General features: G+C 39.7%; 1 protein-coding gene across 1 annotated transcript in view; it reads left to right on the forward strand.

Moving 5' to 3' along the window:
* Nucleotides 1-16,486, forward strand: part of EYS (eyes shut homolog) — a 1,404,981-nt gene that overhangs the window by 1,330,004 nt on the left and 58,491 nt on the right. The gene's annotated exons all lie outside the window — the stretch shown is intronic.

A 16,486-nucleotide genomic window follows, 5' to 3' on the forward strand; every position in this document is an offset into this window, starting at 1 on the left:
CCACTCCCACTCCTATTCTACCTCCTACTCACTCTCCTATTCCATTCTTCATTAAGATTAATTTTAATTAACTTTATGTACAGAAGACCAACTCTATACTAAGTAAAGATTTCAACAACTTGCATACACACACATACATACACACACACAAAGTATAAAGTACTATTTGAAAACAAGCTTTACAGTTAATTCTCATAGTACAACTCATTAAAGATAGAGATCCTACATGAGGAGTAAGTGCCCAGTGCTTCCTGTTGTTGATTTAACAATTAACACTCTTATATATGATGTCAGTGATCACCGTAGGCTCTTGACATGAGCTGCTAAGACTATGGAAGCCTTTTGAGTCCACAAACTCCATCAATATTTAGACAGGGCCATAAGAAAAGTGGAAATTCTCTCCTCCTTTCAGAGAAAAGTGCATCCTTCTTTGATGGCCCCTTCTTTGCACTTACAAAGATCCTTCATATAGAACATTTTTTGCCATGGTGTCTTGGCTTTCCATGCCTGAAATGCTCTCATGGGCTTTTCAGCCAGTTCCTAATGCCTTAAGAGCTGATTCTGAGGTCAGAGTGCTGTTTAGGGCATTTGATATTCTATGAGCCTTCTGTGTGGACTGCTTCCTATGTTAGAACATTCTCTCCTTTTTAATTCTATCTATTTTTATTACCAGACACTTGGTCTTATTTATATGATCCCTTTGATACTTAGTCCTATATATATGATCAATTGCACACTTAATATGGTCACTTCAACATGTAAGATGGCATTAGTACCACTCAGCTTAACGGGATTTGCTCTACCCTTAGGGATAGGTCCATGGGAACGTGTGTATAACTGAAAAACTCCTCCATCTCTTATTCCCACACTTATTTTTTACTGAGATCGATTTATTTTCAATTGACTTTATACACCTATGATTAATTCTATGTTAAGTAAAGAGTCCAATCAATGGTATTAGTGGAAAAAAAAATAAAATAACAAACTGTTCCTGGACAGTCATGACAAGGGCTGTTCAAGTAATTGCTTCTCATAGTATCAATTTCACTTCTACAGGTTTCCTTTTAGGTGTTCAGTTAGTTGTCACAGATCAGAGAGAACACATGGTATTTGTCCTTTTGGGTCTGGCTTATGTCACTAAGTATGATGTTTTCCAGATTCCTCCATTTTGTTGCAAACTGTCAGATTTCTTTTTCTTTTTTCTTTAATTTTTTTATTACTGTGTGGTATTCCATAGAGTACATATCCCATAATTTCTTTATCCAGTCTTCCATTGATGGGCATTTAGGTTGATTCCATGTCTTAGCTATTGTGAATTGAGCTGTAACAAACATGTAGGTGCAGATAACACTTTTACTTGCTGATGTCATTTCCCTTGGGTAAATTCCCAAGAGTGGGATGGCCGGGTCATATGATAGATCTATATTCAGATTTCTGAGGTATCTCCAAACTGTCTTCCATAGTGGCTTTACCAGTTTGCATTCCCACCAACAGTGAATTAAGGTACCTTTTTCTCCATATCCTTGCCAGCATTTGTTTGTTGATTTCTGATTTTGTTGATTTCTACTTGGAGTGAGGTGAAACTTCATTGTGGCTTTGATTTGCATTTCCCAGATTGCTAGTGATCCTGAACATTGTTTCATGTGTCTGTTGGCCATTTGTTTTTCCTCTTTTGAAAATTGTCTCTTTAGGTCCTTGGCCCATCTCTTAACTGGGTTATTTGTTTTGTTGTTGTGGAGTATCTTGATCTCTTTGTAGATTCTGGTCATTAATCCTTTATCAGTTGCATAGTCTGCAAATAATTTCTCCCATTCTGCTGGTTGCCTCTTCACTTTCCTTACTGTTTCTTTTGCAGTACAGAAGCTTCTCAATTTGATGTAATCCTATTTGTTACTTTTGGCTTTGACTGCCTGCACCTCTGGGGTCTTTTCCAAGATCTCTTTGCCTGTGCCAATGTCATGCAGGTTTTCCCCAATGTTTTCTAATAATTTGGTGGTGTCAGGTCATAGATTTAGATCTTTAATCTATGTTGAGTGGATTTTTGTGTAAGGTGTAAGGTAAGGGTCTTGCTTCATACTTCTGCATGTGGAAATCCAGTTTCCCCAGTACCATTTGTTGAATAGACTGTTCTTGCTCCAGGGATTGGTTTTAGCTCCTTGGTCAAATATAAGTTGGTTGTAGATGCTTGAATTGATTTCTGGTGTTTCTTTTCTGTTCCATTGATCTATCCATCTATTTTTGTACCAGTACCAGGCTGTTTTGATTATAACTGTTTTGTACTATGTCTTAAAATCTGGTATTGCGATACTTCTGGCTTTGTTTTTTGTATAGGATTGCTTTAGCTATTCGAGCTCTCCTGTGCCTCCATATGAATTTCAACATCATTTTTTCTAGATCTAAGGAGAATATCTTCAGCATTTTGATTGGCATTGCATTGAATCTTTCAATTGCTTTCAGGAGAATGGAAAGTTTGATGATATTGATTCTGCTGATCCACAAACATGAAAGAGTTTTCCATTTTTTGTATCTTCTTCTGTTTCTTTATATTTCACCTGTGATAATCAATAGAACAAAAATGGAACTTTTAGCATTGATTTACCATTTGAACCTCTGTAAAATCCCTGCTTAGATATTCTAGGGGCTTTGTGATAAATGCACCTATATGAGCACCAAAAAGGAAACCTGTTGAAGTGAAATGGACACTATGAGAAAGGGTGACTTGATCAGCCCATGTCCTGACTGTTGATGAACAACATAATACTTCATCCATTTTACTATTTTTTTGTTCTATTTAATACCATTGGTTGAACTCTGTAATTAATACACAGTTATTCTTAAGTGTTGAAATTTAACTGAAAAGTGACCGCTGTTAAATATAAGAGTGGGAATAAGAGAGGGAAGAGATATACAGTTTGGGACATGCTCAATCGGACTTGCCCCAAATCGTAGAGTTAGAAACGTGCCAGGGGATTCCAATTCAATCCCATCAAGGTGGCATGTACCAATGCCATCTCACTAGTCCAAGTGATCAGTTTCAGTTCACAATTGATCATAATGATAGGACTAAGAGTCAAAGGGATCACATAAATAAGACTAGTGTCTGCTAATACTAACTGATAGAAGCAAAAAGGGAGAGAACGATCCAACATAGGAAGCAGGATACACAGCAGACTCATAGAATGGCAGATGTCCTAAACAGCACTCTGGCCTCAGAATCAGCCCTTAAGGCATTCGGACATGGCTGAAAAGCCCATGAGAGTATTTCAGGCATGGAAAGCCAAGACACTATGGTAAAAAAAAATGAAATGACCTAAATGAAAGATCTCTGTGAGTGAGATCCCAGTGGAAAGAATGGGTCATCAAAGAAGGAGGTACCTTTCTCTGAAGGGAGGAGAGAACTTCCACTTTGACTATGACCTTGTCTAAATATGATCAGAGCTGGCAAACTCAAAAGGCCTCCATAGCCCTGCAACTCATGACAAGAGCCTAGGATGTTTACTGACGCCATAAACAAGAGTGTCAATTTGTTAAGTCAACAATAGGAGACACTGTGCACTTACTCCTCATGTAGGATCTCTGTCCTTAATGCGCTGTACATTGTGATTTAATGCTATAACTAGTACTCAAACAGCATTTTACACTTTGTGTTTCTGTGTGGGTGCAAACTGTTGAGAGCTTTACCTATTATATGCTAAATTGATCTTCTGTATATAAAGATAATTGATAATGAAACTTGATGTGAATGGAAGGGAGAGGGAGTGGGAGGGGGAGGTTTCTGGGTGGGAGGGAAGTTATGGGGGGAAAAGCCATTGTAATCCATAAGCTGTATTTTTGGAAACTTATATTCATTTAATAAAAGTTTAAAAAAAAAGAAAAGAAAAGCACTCTAAACTTGACTAAGATGAGCACTCTATTAGTTTCAAAGAAATATCTACTAGAACTAAAGAAATAATAGGACAAGTAGCAAAAGAATTACTGAATGTAACAATAAGGCAAGCCAGATTTTTGAAATTTAATGGGAGGCGGAGCCAAGATGGCGGAATAGTGAGGGCGTGCACTGATAGTCCAGGAAAAGATAGTTTAATAAAAGTGGAGTTACTGTAGTCTCAGGAAAAGGCTCAGGAAAAAATTGCAGAGGAAACTCTCCCAGATCTAGTGGATGTGACATGGAAGACCTACGAGGAGAGCAAGGACACCCACTGCATAGAGGACAGCCGCAGAGTCTGCACGCCAGCACTGGAAGGAGATGTGAGACAAAAACCTCAGTAACCTGAGACATTGGCGGGGAAAGGCAGAAAGAGACTAGAGGGAACGAAAGCCCCACTGGGGAAAGCTCACCAGGCTAACTGGAGGAGAGAAAAAAAATGAATAAATAAGGGGAACTGGCATGGACACTAGCCTCTCTCTCCCCTCACAAAACCGAGCAAGACAAACAGCAGGCACCATTTTGAACGTACATAGAGTGGAGCCCTCCATCAGCCAAGCAGAAAAACCTGACTCTTGTGAGGAGAAATAACAGGAGGTTAGAACCTAGTGAAAGTGTGGAGCTAATGAACCGAAATTGTGAAAATCTGAGGGTGGGCGAGAGAACTCACTGGAGTACACAAACTCGGTGACCTTGGCAACCCATTGAGAGACTGCAGAGAAATTTGAGACCACACTGAGGGCTGCATAAATCCTTTGTGCGGTCCTTGGGGTAGACAGCAGATGAATACCCTCAGGGGCCAGATTACATACATCAACTACCCTCAATTCCACTCAGCTGTGAGAATTACTTCCCTTCTGAGTCAAAAGGGAGGGAGAGAGAGAGAGAGAGAGAGAGAGAGAGAGAGAGAGAGAACAACCTGGGTGAGTCACCTTTGACACACACTTAACCCTGAAGAACCAAACAGAGCTCTCTGGCCACACCCATCACAGCCTCTAAGGATCCATCAAAAGCAGACAGTCCTCTTAATCTAGAGTCATAGTATAACAAGAAAAAACACCACAGCAAAGAAACCAAAGAATATCTCCAATACGCCAAACAACAAACGCAAAAACCAAGGTAACAAGAACAAGCAAGACACTATGATGCCCCCAAATGAAAAAGACACCCCAATTCAAGATTATGAAGATGATGAGATAGAAGAAATGCAAGAAGCAGATCTCAAAAAATTGGTAAGAACATTAAGAAGTTCTCAAAAACAAATTCTTGAACTACAGAAATCCTTAATGGACAAGATAGAAAATCTCTCCCGTGAAAATGAAATATTAAGGAGGCATCAAAATGAAATGAAAGGGGGCGGAGCCAAGATGGCGGAATAGTGAGGGTGCGCACCGATAGTCTGGGAAAATTTAGTTTAATAAAAGGGGAGTTACGGTAGCCTCAGAAAAAAGAACCAGGAAAATATTGCAGAGGAAACTCTTCTGGATCGAGTGGATGTGAATCGGAGGACCTACTGGGAGAACAAGGTCGCCCACCATGTGGAAGCCAAGCCGCTGGAGCCGCAGGGTCTGCGCGCCAGTGCAGGAAGGGGAGTGCATGTCACACAGACGCCAGCGGGGAGAGTTGGGACGTCCAGGGCTCCGAGTCCACACATCGGCGCTGGAAGGGGAGGTGAGCTCAATTACCCGAGACATTGGCAGGGAAACGGGGGTCAGAATCTAGTGGGGAGCCGGAAAGTGCAGCAGACTCACTACCAGAAATAAGAAAAAAAAAAAGCTTGGGGGTTTCTCTCTCCGCCAACCTTGCAAAGGTTGCAAGACTGCAAGGCTTGAAGAGTTCGCAAGAGACAAAGAGCAGGCCCCCTCTCTGGATTTACATATCAACAGGGGAGAGCTAAGGAACTGAGTCACTACAATTCAGTAGCCTAGGCAACCCAGTGGGAGTACAGAGGAGAAACGGAGCCTACACAAACTCTTTGGGTAGAAGCCAGAGACTGGAAGCTAAATACCATCAATTCTGCACAGCCGTGCCGTGCAGTATTACTTACCCCCTGAATAAATAAAATAAATAAATAAATAAAAAGAGAGAGATTTACCACGCATAACCTGAGGGTGTCACCTTTGCACACTCGTAACCAGAAAGAACCAAGCAGAGCTCTCAGGCCACACCCATCTCAAGCCTCCAAGGCTCCTCCAACAGAAGGCAGTCCACTTAACACGGACATAGTATAAAATAAAATAAAATAAATTAAAAAAAAAAAAAAACGCACAGTGACGAAAGAAGAATTAACTATGCCAAGCAACAAACACAGAAATCGAGGGAACAAGATCAACGATGACACTATGATTCCTCCAAATAAACAAAACACCCCAAACCAAGATTATGAAGATGATGAGATAGAAGAAATGCAAGATACGGATTTCAAAAAATTTATGATAAGATCATTTAGAAGTTTTCAAAAGCAAATCCTTGAACTACAGAAATCCTTACTGGACAGGATTGAAAATCTCTCTCGTGAAAATGAAATTTTAAGGAAGAATCAAAATGAAACTCAGAAACTAGTAGAACAGGAAAGTGTGATAGTGAAGAGAAATCAAAATGAAATGAAGAGCTCAATAGATCAAATGACAAACACATTAGAGAGCCTTAACAACAGAATGGGTGAAGCAGAAGAGAGAATATCGGACTTAGAAGATAGAGCACAGGAAAGGATACAGTCAAACCAAAGAAAAGAAGAGGAAATTAGAAATCTAAAAAATATTGCTGGGAATCTACAGGATACTATTTAAAAAACCAACATTCGAGTTCTAGGAGTTCCTGAAGGCATGGAGAAGAGAAAGGATTAGAAGGCCTTTTTAGTGAGACACTAGCAGAGAACTTTCCAGGTTTGGAGAAGGACAGAGACACCCTAGTACAGGAAGCTCATAGAACCCCCAATAAACATGACCAAAAGAGATCCTCACCACGACACGTGGTAATTAAACTTACCACAGTGAAACGTAAAGAAAAGATCCTAAAATGTGCAAGAGAGAAACGTCAGATTACTCTCAGAGGATCTCCAATCAGACTCACAGCAGACTTCTCATCAGAAACACTACAGGCTAGGAGGGAATGGAGAGACATAGCACAGGTGCTAAGAGAGAAAAATTGCCAGCCCAGAATATTATATCCGGCCAAGCTCTCATTTGTGAATGAAGGTGAAATAAAGACCTTTCATAGCAAACAGAAATTGAAAGACTTTGTGGCCACTCGTCCAGCCCTGCAAAAGATACTTAAAGATGTGCTACACTCAGAAACACAGAAACACAGCCATCAATATGAAAGAAGGTAAAGGAAGAACACCTACCAGTAAAAGAGCATGGGAAGCTCAAAGCATACACTAGAAAATATCTCCGGGAAAATGGCAGGGCAAAGTCACTACATATCAATAGTCACATTAAACATTAATGGTCCATAGCCTTGGAAACTCATGACTGGAGCATAGGGAGATTACTGATGCCAAAAACAGGAGTGTCAATTTGTAAAGTCAACAACAGGAGTCACTGTGCACTTACTCCTCATGTAGGATCTCTGTCATCATTTAAAAAAAATCATCTATTATTTTTCACTTTATGTTTCTGTGTGGGAGCAAACTGTTGAAATCCTTACTTAATGTATACTAAGCTGATCTTCTGTATATTAAGATAATCGAAAATGAATCTTGATGTGAATGGAAGGGGAGAGGGAGTGGGAAAGGGGAGGGTTGTGGGTGGGAGGGACGGTATTGGGGGGAAGCCATTGTAATCCATAAATCGTACTTTGGAAATTTATATTCATTAAATAAAAGTTAAAAAAAAAAAAAAAACAACATTAATGGTCTGAATTCTTCAGTTAAAAGACACCATTTGGCTGATTGGCTCAAAGAACACAACCCAACTATTTGTTGCCTACAAGAAACACATCTCTCTAACAAAGAGGCATGCAGACTGAAAGTGAAAGGTTGGAAAAAGATATTCCATGCCAACAGAAACCAAAAAAAAGCAGGTGTAGCCATATTAATATCAGACAAAATAAACTTTAAGACAAAAACTGTTAAGAGAGACAAAGAGGGAAACTATATAATGATTAAGGGTTCAATTCAACAGGAAGATGTAACTATTATAAATGTATATGCACCTAATTAAAGTGCACCGGTCTATCTAAAAGATATGTTAAGGGACTTAAAGGGAGCCTTAGATTCCAATACAATAGTACTGGGGGACTTCAATACTCCACTCTCAGAAATAGATCATCCGGACAGAAGTTCAACAAGGAAACAGCAGATTTAATCCACACTATTGCCCAAATGGATCTAACAGATATCTACAGAACTTTCAATCCTACATCTACAGACTTCACATTCTTCTCAGCAGTGCATGGAACCTTCTCTAAGATTGACCACATACTAGGCCATAAAGCAAGTCTCAGCAAATTTAAAAGAATTAGAATCATACCATGCAGCTTCTCAGAGCACAGCGGAATGAAGCTGGAAATTAGCAACTCAGGAAACCCCAGAAAGTATGCAAACACATGGAGACTGAACAACATGCTCCTGAATGAACACTGAGTAATTCAAGAAATCAAAAGAGAAATCAAAAACTTTCTGGAAGTAAATGAAGATAACAACACAACATATCAAAACTTATGAGATACAGCAAAAGCAGTATTGAGAGGCAAATTTATAGCAATAGGTGCCTATATCAAGAAATTGGAAAGGTACCAAAAAATGAGCTTTCAGCGCATCTCAAGGACCTAGAAAAACTGAAGCAAACCAAACCCAAATCTAGTAGGAGAAGAGAAATAATTAAAATCAGAGAAGAAATCAACAGGAATGAATCCAAAAAAACACTACAAAAAATCAGCCAAGCGAGAAGCTGGTTTTTTGAAAAAATAAACAAAATTGACACCCCATTGGCCCAACTAACTAAAAAAAGAAGAGAAAAGACCCAAATCAATAAAATCAGAGATGAAAAAGGAAACGTAACAACAGACACCACAGAAATAAAAAGAATCATCAGAAATTACTGCAAGGACCTGTATGCCAGCAAATAGGAAAATCTATCAGAAATGGATAGATTCCTGGACACATGCAATCTACCTAAATTGAACCAGGAAGACATAGAAAACCTAAATAGACCCATAACTGAGACAGAAATTGAAACAGTAATAAAGGCCCTCCCAACAAAGAAAAGCCCAGGACCAGATGGATTCAATGCTGAATTCTACCAGACATTTAAAGAAGAACTAAACCCATTCTTCTCAAACTATTCAGAACAATCAAAAAAGAGGGAATCCTCCCAAATTCTTTCTATGAAGCCAGCATCACCTTAATTCCTAAGCCAGAGAAAGATGCAGCACTGAAAGAAAATTACAGACCAATATCCCTGATGAACATAGACACAAAAATCCTCAATAAAATTCTGTCCAATAGAATGCAACAACACATCAGGAAAATCATCCACCCAGACCAAGTGGGATTCATCCCTGGTATGCAGGGATGGTTCAACATTCGCAAATCAATCAATGTGATTCACCACATTAACAGACTGCAAAAGAAAAACCATATGATTATTTCAATAGATGCAGAGAAAGCATTCGATAAAATTCAACACCCTTTCATGATGAAAACTCTAAGAAAATTGGGTATAGAAGGAACATTCCTCAATACAATCAAAGCAATTTATACAAAACCCACGGCAAGCATCCTATTGAATGGGGAAAAGTTGGAAGCATTTCCACTGAAATCTGGCACCAGGCAGGGATGCCCACTCTCACCACTGCTATTTAACATAGTTCTGGAAGTTTTAGCCAGAGCCATCAACAAGAAAAAGAAATCAAAGGAATACAAATCAAGAAGGAAGAAGTCAAACTATCCCTCTTTGCAGATGATATGATTCTTTATTTAGAGATCCAAAGAACTCTACTAAGAGACTATTGGAACTCATAGAAGACTTTGAAAAAATAGCAGGGTATAAAATCAATGCACAAAAATCAACAGCCTTTGTATATACAAGCAATGCCACGGCTGAGAAAGAACTGCTAAGATCAATCCCATTCACAATACTCACAAAACAATCAAATACCTTGGAATAAACTTAACCAAGGACGTTAAAGATCTCTACGATGAAAATTACAAAACCTTAAAGAAAGAAATAGAAGAGGATACCAAGAAATGGAAAAATCTTCCATGCTCATGGATTGGAAGAATCAACATCATCAAAATGTCCATTCTCCCAAAAGCAATTTATAGATTCAATGCAATACAAATCAGGATACCAAAGACATTCTTTTCAGATCTAGAAAAAATGATGCTGAAATTCATATGGAGGCACAAGAGACCTCGAATAGCTAAAGCAATCTTGTACAACAAAAACAAAACCGGAGGCATCTCAATACCAGATTTCAGGACATACTACAGGGCAGTTGTAATCAAAACAGCATGGTACTGGTACAGAAACAGATGGATAGACCAATGGAACAGAATTGAAACACCAGAAATCAACCCAAACATCTACAGCCAACTTATATTTGATCAAAGATCTAAAACCAATTCCTGGAGCAAGGACAGTCTATTCAATAAATGGTGCTGGGAAAACTGGATTTCCACGTGCAGAAGCATGAAGCAAGACCCCTACCTTACACCTTATACAAAAATCCACTCAACATGGATTAAAGACCTAAATCTACGACCTGACACCATCAAGTTATTAGAGAACATTGGAGAAACCCTTCAAGATACTGGCACAGGCAAAGAGTTTCTGGAAAAGACCCGGGAGGCACAGGCAGTCAAAGCCAAAATCAACTATTGGGATTGCATAAAATTGAGAAGTTTCTGTACTGCAAAAGAAACAGTAAGGAGAGTGAAGAGACAGTGACTTGATCAGCTCTTGTCCTGACTGTTGATGTACAATGTAATACTTTATCAATTTTAGTATTTATTGTTCTAGCACTATTGGTTGAACTCTGTAATTAACACCACAATTATTCTAAGCTGTTTAAATTTTAACTGAAAAGTGATCGCTGTTAAATATAAGACTGGGAATAAGAGAGCGAGCACATTTACAATTTGGGGCATACTCAATTGGACTTGCCCCTAATGGTGGAGTTAGGATCGTGCCAGGGGATTCCAATTCAATCCCATCAAGGTGGCATGTACCAATGCCATCTCACTAGTCCAAGTGATCAATTTCAGTTCACAATGATCACACTGATAGGTCTAAGAGTCAAAGGGATCATACAAACAAGACTAGTGTCTGCTAATACTAACTGATAGAAGCAAAAAGGGAGAGAACGATCCAACATAGGAAGCAGGATACACAGCAGACTCATAGAATGTCAGGTGTCCTAAACAGCACTCTGGCCTCAGAATCAGCCCTTAAGGCATTCGGACATGGCTGAAGAGCCCATGAGAGTATTTTAGGCATGGAAAGCCAAGACACACTGGCAAAAAAAAAAAAAAAAGAAAAAAAAAAAAGAAGACCTAAATGAAAGATCTCTGTGAGTGGGATCCCAGTGGAAAGAACGGGCCATCAAAGAAGGAGGTACCTGGCCGGCGCCGCGGCTCAGTAGGCTAATCCTCCGCCTTGCGGCGCTGGCACACCGGGTTCTAGTCCAGGTTGGGGCGCCAGATTCTGTCCCGGTTGCCCCTCTTCCAGGCCAGCTCTCTGCTGTGGCCAGGGAGTGCAGTGGAGGATGGCACAAGTCCTTGGGCCCTGCACCCCACGGGAGACCAGGATAAGTACCTGGCTCCTGCCATCAGATCAGCGCGGTGCACCGGCCGCAGCACGCTGGCCGCGGCGGCCATTGGAGGGTGAACCAATGGCAAAGGAAGACCTTTTTCTCTGTCTCTCTCTCTCACTGTCCACTCTGCCTGTCAAAAAAAAAAAAAAAAAAAAAGGAGGTACCTTTCTCTGAAGGGAGGAGGGAACTTCCACTTTGACTAAGGCCCTGTCTGAATAAGATCAAAATCTGCGAACTCAAAAGGCTTCCATAGCCTTGGCAACTAGAGCCTAGGGAGATTACTGATGTCATAAACAAGAGTGTCAAATTGTTAAGTCAACAACAGGAGTCACTGTGTACTTACTCCTCATGTGCGATCTGTCCTTAATGTGTTGTCCAATGTGAAGTAATGCTATAACTAGTACTGAAACAGTATTTTACACTTTGTGTTTCTGTGTGGGTGCAAACTGATGAATCTTTACTTAATACATACTGAATTGATCTTCTGTATATAAAGATAATTTGAAAATGAATCTTGCTGTGAATGGAATGGGAGAGGGAGCGAAAGATGGGAAGGTTGTGAGTGGGAGGGAAGTTATGGGGGGGAAGCCTTTGTAATCCATAAACTGTACTTTGGTAATTTATATTTACTAAATAAAAGTTAAAAAAAGAAATTTAATGGCAGGGGCTGGCACTGTGGCGTAGCAGGTAAAGCTGCCATCTGCAGTGCCAGCCTCCCATATGGGCACTGGTTCGAAACCTGGCTACTCCACTTCTGGCTCAGCTCTCTTCTATTACCTGGGAAAGCAATAGGTGACAGCCCAAGTCCTTAGGCACCCGAGGGAGACCTGGAAGAAGCTTCTGGCTTCAGATAGGCGCAGCTCCAGCCGTTGAGGCCAACTGGGGTGTGAACCAGTTTAAATGGAAGACCTCTGGCTCTCTTTCTGCCTCTCCTTCTCTAACTCTAACTTTCAGATAAATAAATGTTTAAAAAATTTAATGGCAAAAAATTATGATAGTTTAGGGGATAAACCCAGGAAGTGTGTGTGTGTGTGTGTGTGTTTAAATACATGGTATTTATATTTGCATAAATAAATTATATAGAAGTATGACAAATGATAGATGATAGATATTTAGATATAGAAACAGTAAGAGCAATAATGTTATTCCATACAGAAAGAATATGAAAAATTTGATAAAGGTGCCAGGAAATTTATGACAATATCAAAGAATTCTGAGCACAAAGTTAACCAAAGATATACTCTGCTATTCCATAAAATAAATATTTGGCCAAATAATACTGCAATCTAAAGTAGTCATTAAAATATTATAGCAGAATAATGCTTCAGAAACATTTTGCAAGTAGCCAATATATTTGGTTACTTATAAACTCAAATCTTGTTTATTTGGTTATTTCTCCTCCTGTGTTATAGCTGTCTGTACTGATATATGATTTAGAACCATATCTGTAATTTTTCCTGACTCATAACATCTCCTTCCAATTTATTTTCCCACATATTATTGGTAACTTGCTTTTCTTGGGATAGCTTTAATAATACTACTAAATTTTAGCTATTGCACATTGCTGACATATAGCCATTAGATTCCTTTTTCTTTTTGTGTGATTTTAGCTTTTAGTCTAGCAGCAAATATTGAAAATATATCCATTTTTCCATCCATAAAGTAATATTCCTTTTACTTATTTGTCAGTCTCTACAATAAAGAAATCTACACAAACTGACATTTTGAAAGCAATAGGCAAATTTCCAAATTTGGATATCTTTCTGATGCTAAAAATACTTTATGATCCAACAGGTCCTGATTTCTTTGGAAGTTAATTATAGGTAATGGAGAAGTTCAACTCCTCAAGCCTTCTCGACACATGGCATAGTTTCTGGCCAAGTCATTGGTTTTCCTGATAGTAGCATGTCCACAGGACAATCGATGGCAATTTCAGGGATCATTACTGTGCTTGCTTATTTCTAGATGCTCATTTTCAGGTGGGAATGTTCAGAAACTCATTCTATGTGGAAATATAGCAGGTAATGCTCCTGCTTCTTAAGAGAAAGAAAACGGGCATTATGCCGGCGCCGCGGCTCACTAGGCTAATCCTCCGCCTAGCGGCGCCGGCACACCGGGTTCTAGTCCCGGTCGGGGCGCCGGATTCTGTCCCGGTTGCCCCTCTTCCAGGCCAGCCCTCTGCTGTGGCCCGGGAGTGCAGTGGAGGATGGCCCAGGTGCTTGGGCCCTGCACCCCATGGGAGACCAGGAAAAGCACCTGGCTCCTGGCTCCTGCCATCGGATCAGCGCGGTGCGCCGGCCGCAGCGCGCCGGCCGCGGCGGCCATTGGAGGGTGAACCAACGGCAAAAGGAAGACCTTTCTCTCTGTCTCTCTCTCTCACTGTCCACTCTGCCTGTCAAAAAAAAAAAAAAAAAAAAAAAAAAAAAAAAAAAAAAGAAAACGGGCATTATTAGTTTTTAGTTTTCCATTTTTAATCCTATTGTAACTTATAGAGATGTTGCTACATATGTACCAGGTTATCTACCCCTATTATTTTATAATGCTCAAAATAAATAAATAAGTAAATAAATGGAAATCAGATGCTTTTCATAGAAACACACTTTTTATTTCTTTAGGCTTCCTTTTGTGCTTTTCAATACAACCTGCTAAGTTATAAGTGAAACTCAGAGGAAAAGAGAACTATATGTATAACAATTGTGAACTAAAGAGATCTCCACAGTGTCTAGTATATAACTAGCCCTCTCCTAAACAGCAGCCCTTTGCTACAGAGGATATAAAAATGTTAGATGACATTTTAGATAAATGTGGGCCATCTTGATCATTTTTTAAAAGACATGGGAAAAGATTTTAATCTTCTGCCCATGAGAGTATTTCAGGCATGGAAAGCCAAGACACTCTGGCAAAAAGATCTCTGTGAGTGAGATCCCAGTGGAAAGAACAGGTCTTCAAAGAGGGAGGTGCCTTTCTCTGAAGGGAGGAGAGAACCTCCACTTTGACTATGACCTTGTCTAAACAAGATAAGAGTCGGAGAACTCAAGGGGCTTCCATAGCCTTGGAAACTCATGACTGGTGCATAGGGAGATTACTGATGCCATAAACAGGAGTGTCAATTTGTAAAGTCAACAACAGGAGTCACTGTGCACTTACTCCTCATGTAGGATCTCTGTCCTTAATGTGCTGTACACTGAGGCTTAATGCTATAACGAGTACTCAAACAGTATATTTCACTTTGTGTTTCTATGGGGGTGCAAACGATTGAAATCTTTACTTAATGTACACTAAACTGATCTTCTGTAAAAAAAAAAAAAAAAAAAAAAAGAAATTATCAATTCCCAACTTGACTCTCACTGGGATTAAACATGACAATAGGTCTGATCTGATTTCATCATCATTTAAAAAAAATCATCTATTATTTTTCACTTTATGTTTCTGTGTGGGAACAAACTGTTGAAATCCTTACTTAAGGTATACTAAGCTGATCTTCTGTATACTAAGATAATCGAAAATGAATCTTGATGTGAATGGAAGGGGAGAGGGAGTGGGAAAGGGGAGGGTGGTGGGTGGGAGGGACAGTATGGGGGGGAAAGCCATTGTAACCCATGAGTCGTACTTTGGAAATTTATATTCATTAAATAAAAGATAAAAAAAAAAAAAAGATTTTAATCTTCTTATTTTAAAAGATATTATTACTTTACTAGATAAAATGTAAAGATTTTTTAAAATTTGATCAGTGATAAATGTAATGGACATAATTTTTCTAAATATATACTTTTTTAATTTTTGAAATACAGAGAGACAGTTGAGATAGTCTATCCACTGATTCGCTCCCCCAAATGCCTGTAACAGCTGCAGCTGGACCATGCTGATACCAGAAGCTGGAAACTCAATCCAGATCTTCCACATGGGTGGCAGGGACCTTAGTACTTCAGCCATAATTTTCACCTCCCAAGTTGTGCATTAATAGGAAACTGAAATTGGAAGTACAGCTGGGACTCAAATGCAGCCACTCTGGTGTAGGACAGTGGTGTCCCAAGTCTTAACTGCTGCACCAAATGCCTGCCCCAACATAATTTTCAAAATGACCAGATAAAATTTTTAAAAAATTTATTCTCATAGTGTCCACCTCACTCCAACAGGTTTCCCTCTTGGTGTTCAGTCAGTCGTCACCAAGGGAAATGGTGGCTTGATCAGCATAGCCCTGACTGTTAATGAACAACTTAATACATTATCCCTCTTAGTAGTTTTTTTATCTGTTCTACTTAATATGACTGGTTTAGATCTGTAATTGATGCACAGTTATTCTTAAGTGTTGAAAATTAACTGAAATGTGATCCCTGTTGAACATGGTGGTGGGAATGGGAGAGGGAAGAGATGTATAATTTGGGACATGCTCAGGCTGACTTGCCCCAAGTGGTGGAGTTGGAAGCATACCAGGGGATTCCAATTCAATCCCATCGAGGTGGCATGTACCAATGCCATCTCACTGTTCCAGGTGATCAGTTTCAGTTCACAGTTGGTCATGGTGAAGGGACTGGGAGTCAAAGGGAGCACATAGACAAGTCTAGTACCTGCTAACGCTAACTGATGGAGTAAATAAAGGGGAGAGTGATCCAACATGGGAAGTGAGATACTCAGCAGACTCATAGAATGGCAGACGTCCTAAATAGCACTCTGGCCTCAGAATCAGCCCTAAAGGCATTCGGAGCTGGCTGAAAAGCTCATGAGAGTATTTCAGGCATGGAAAGCCAAGACACTCTGGCAAAAGATCTCTGCGAGTGAGATCCCAGTGGAAAGAACAGGTCA

The sequence above is a fragment of the Oryctolagus cuniculus genome, chromosome 5 (assembly GCF_964237555.1).
Source record: "Oryctolagus cuniculus chromosome 5, mOryCun1.1, whole genome shotgun sequence".
NCBI lineage: Eukaryota > Metazoa > Chordata > Mammalia > Lagomorpha > Leporidae > Oryctolagus > Oryctolagus cuniculus.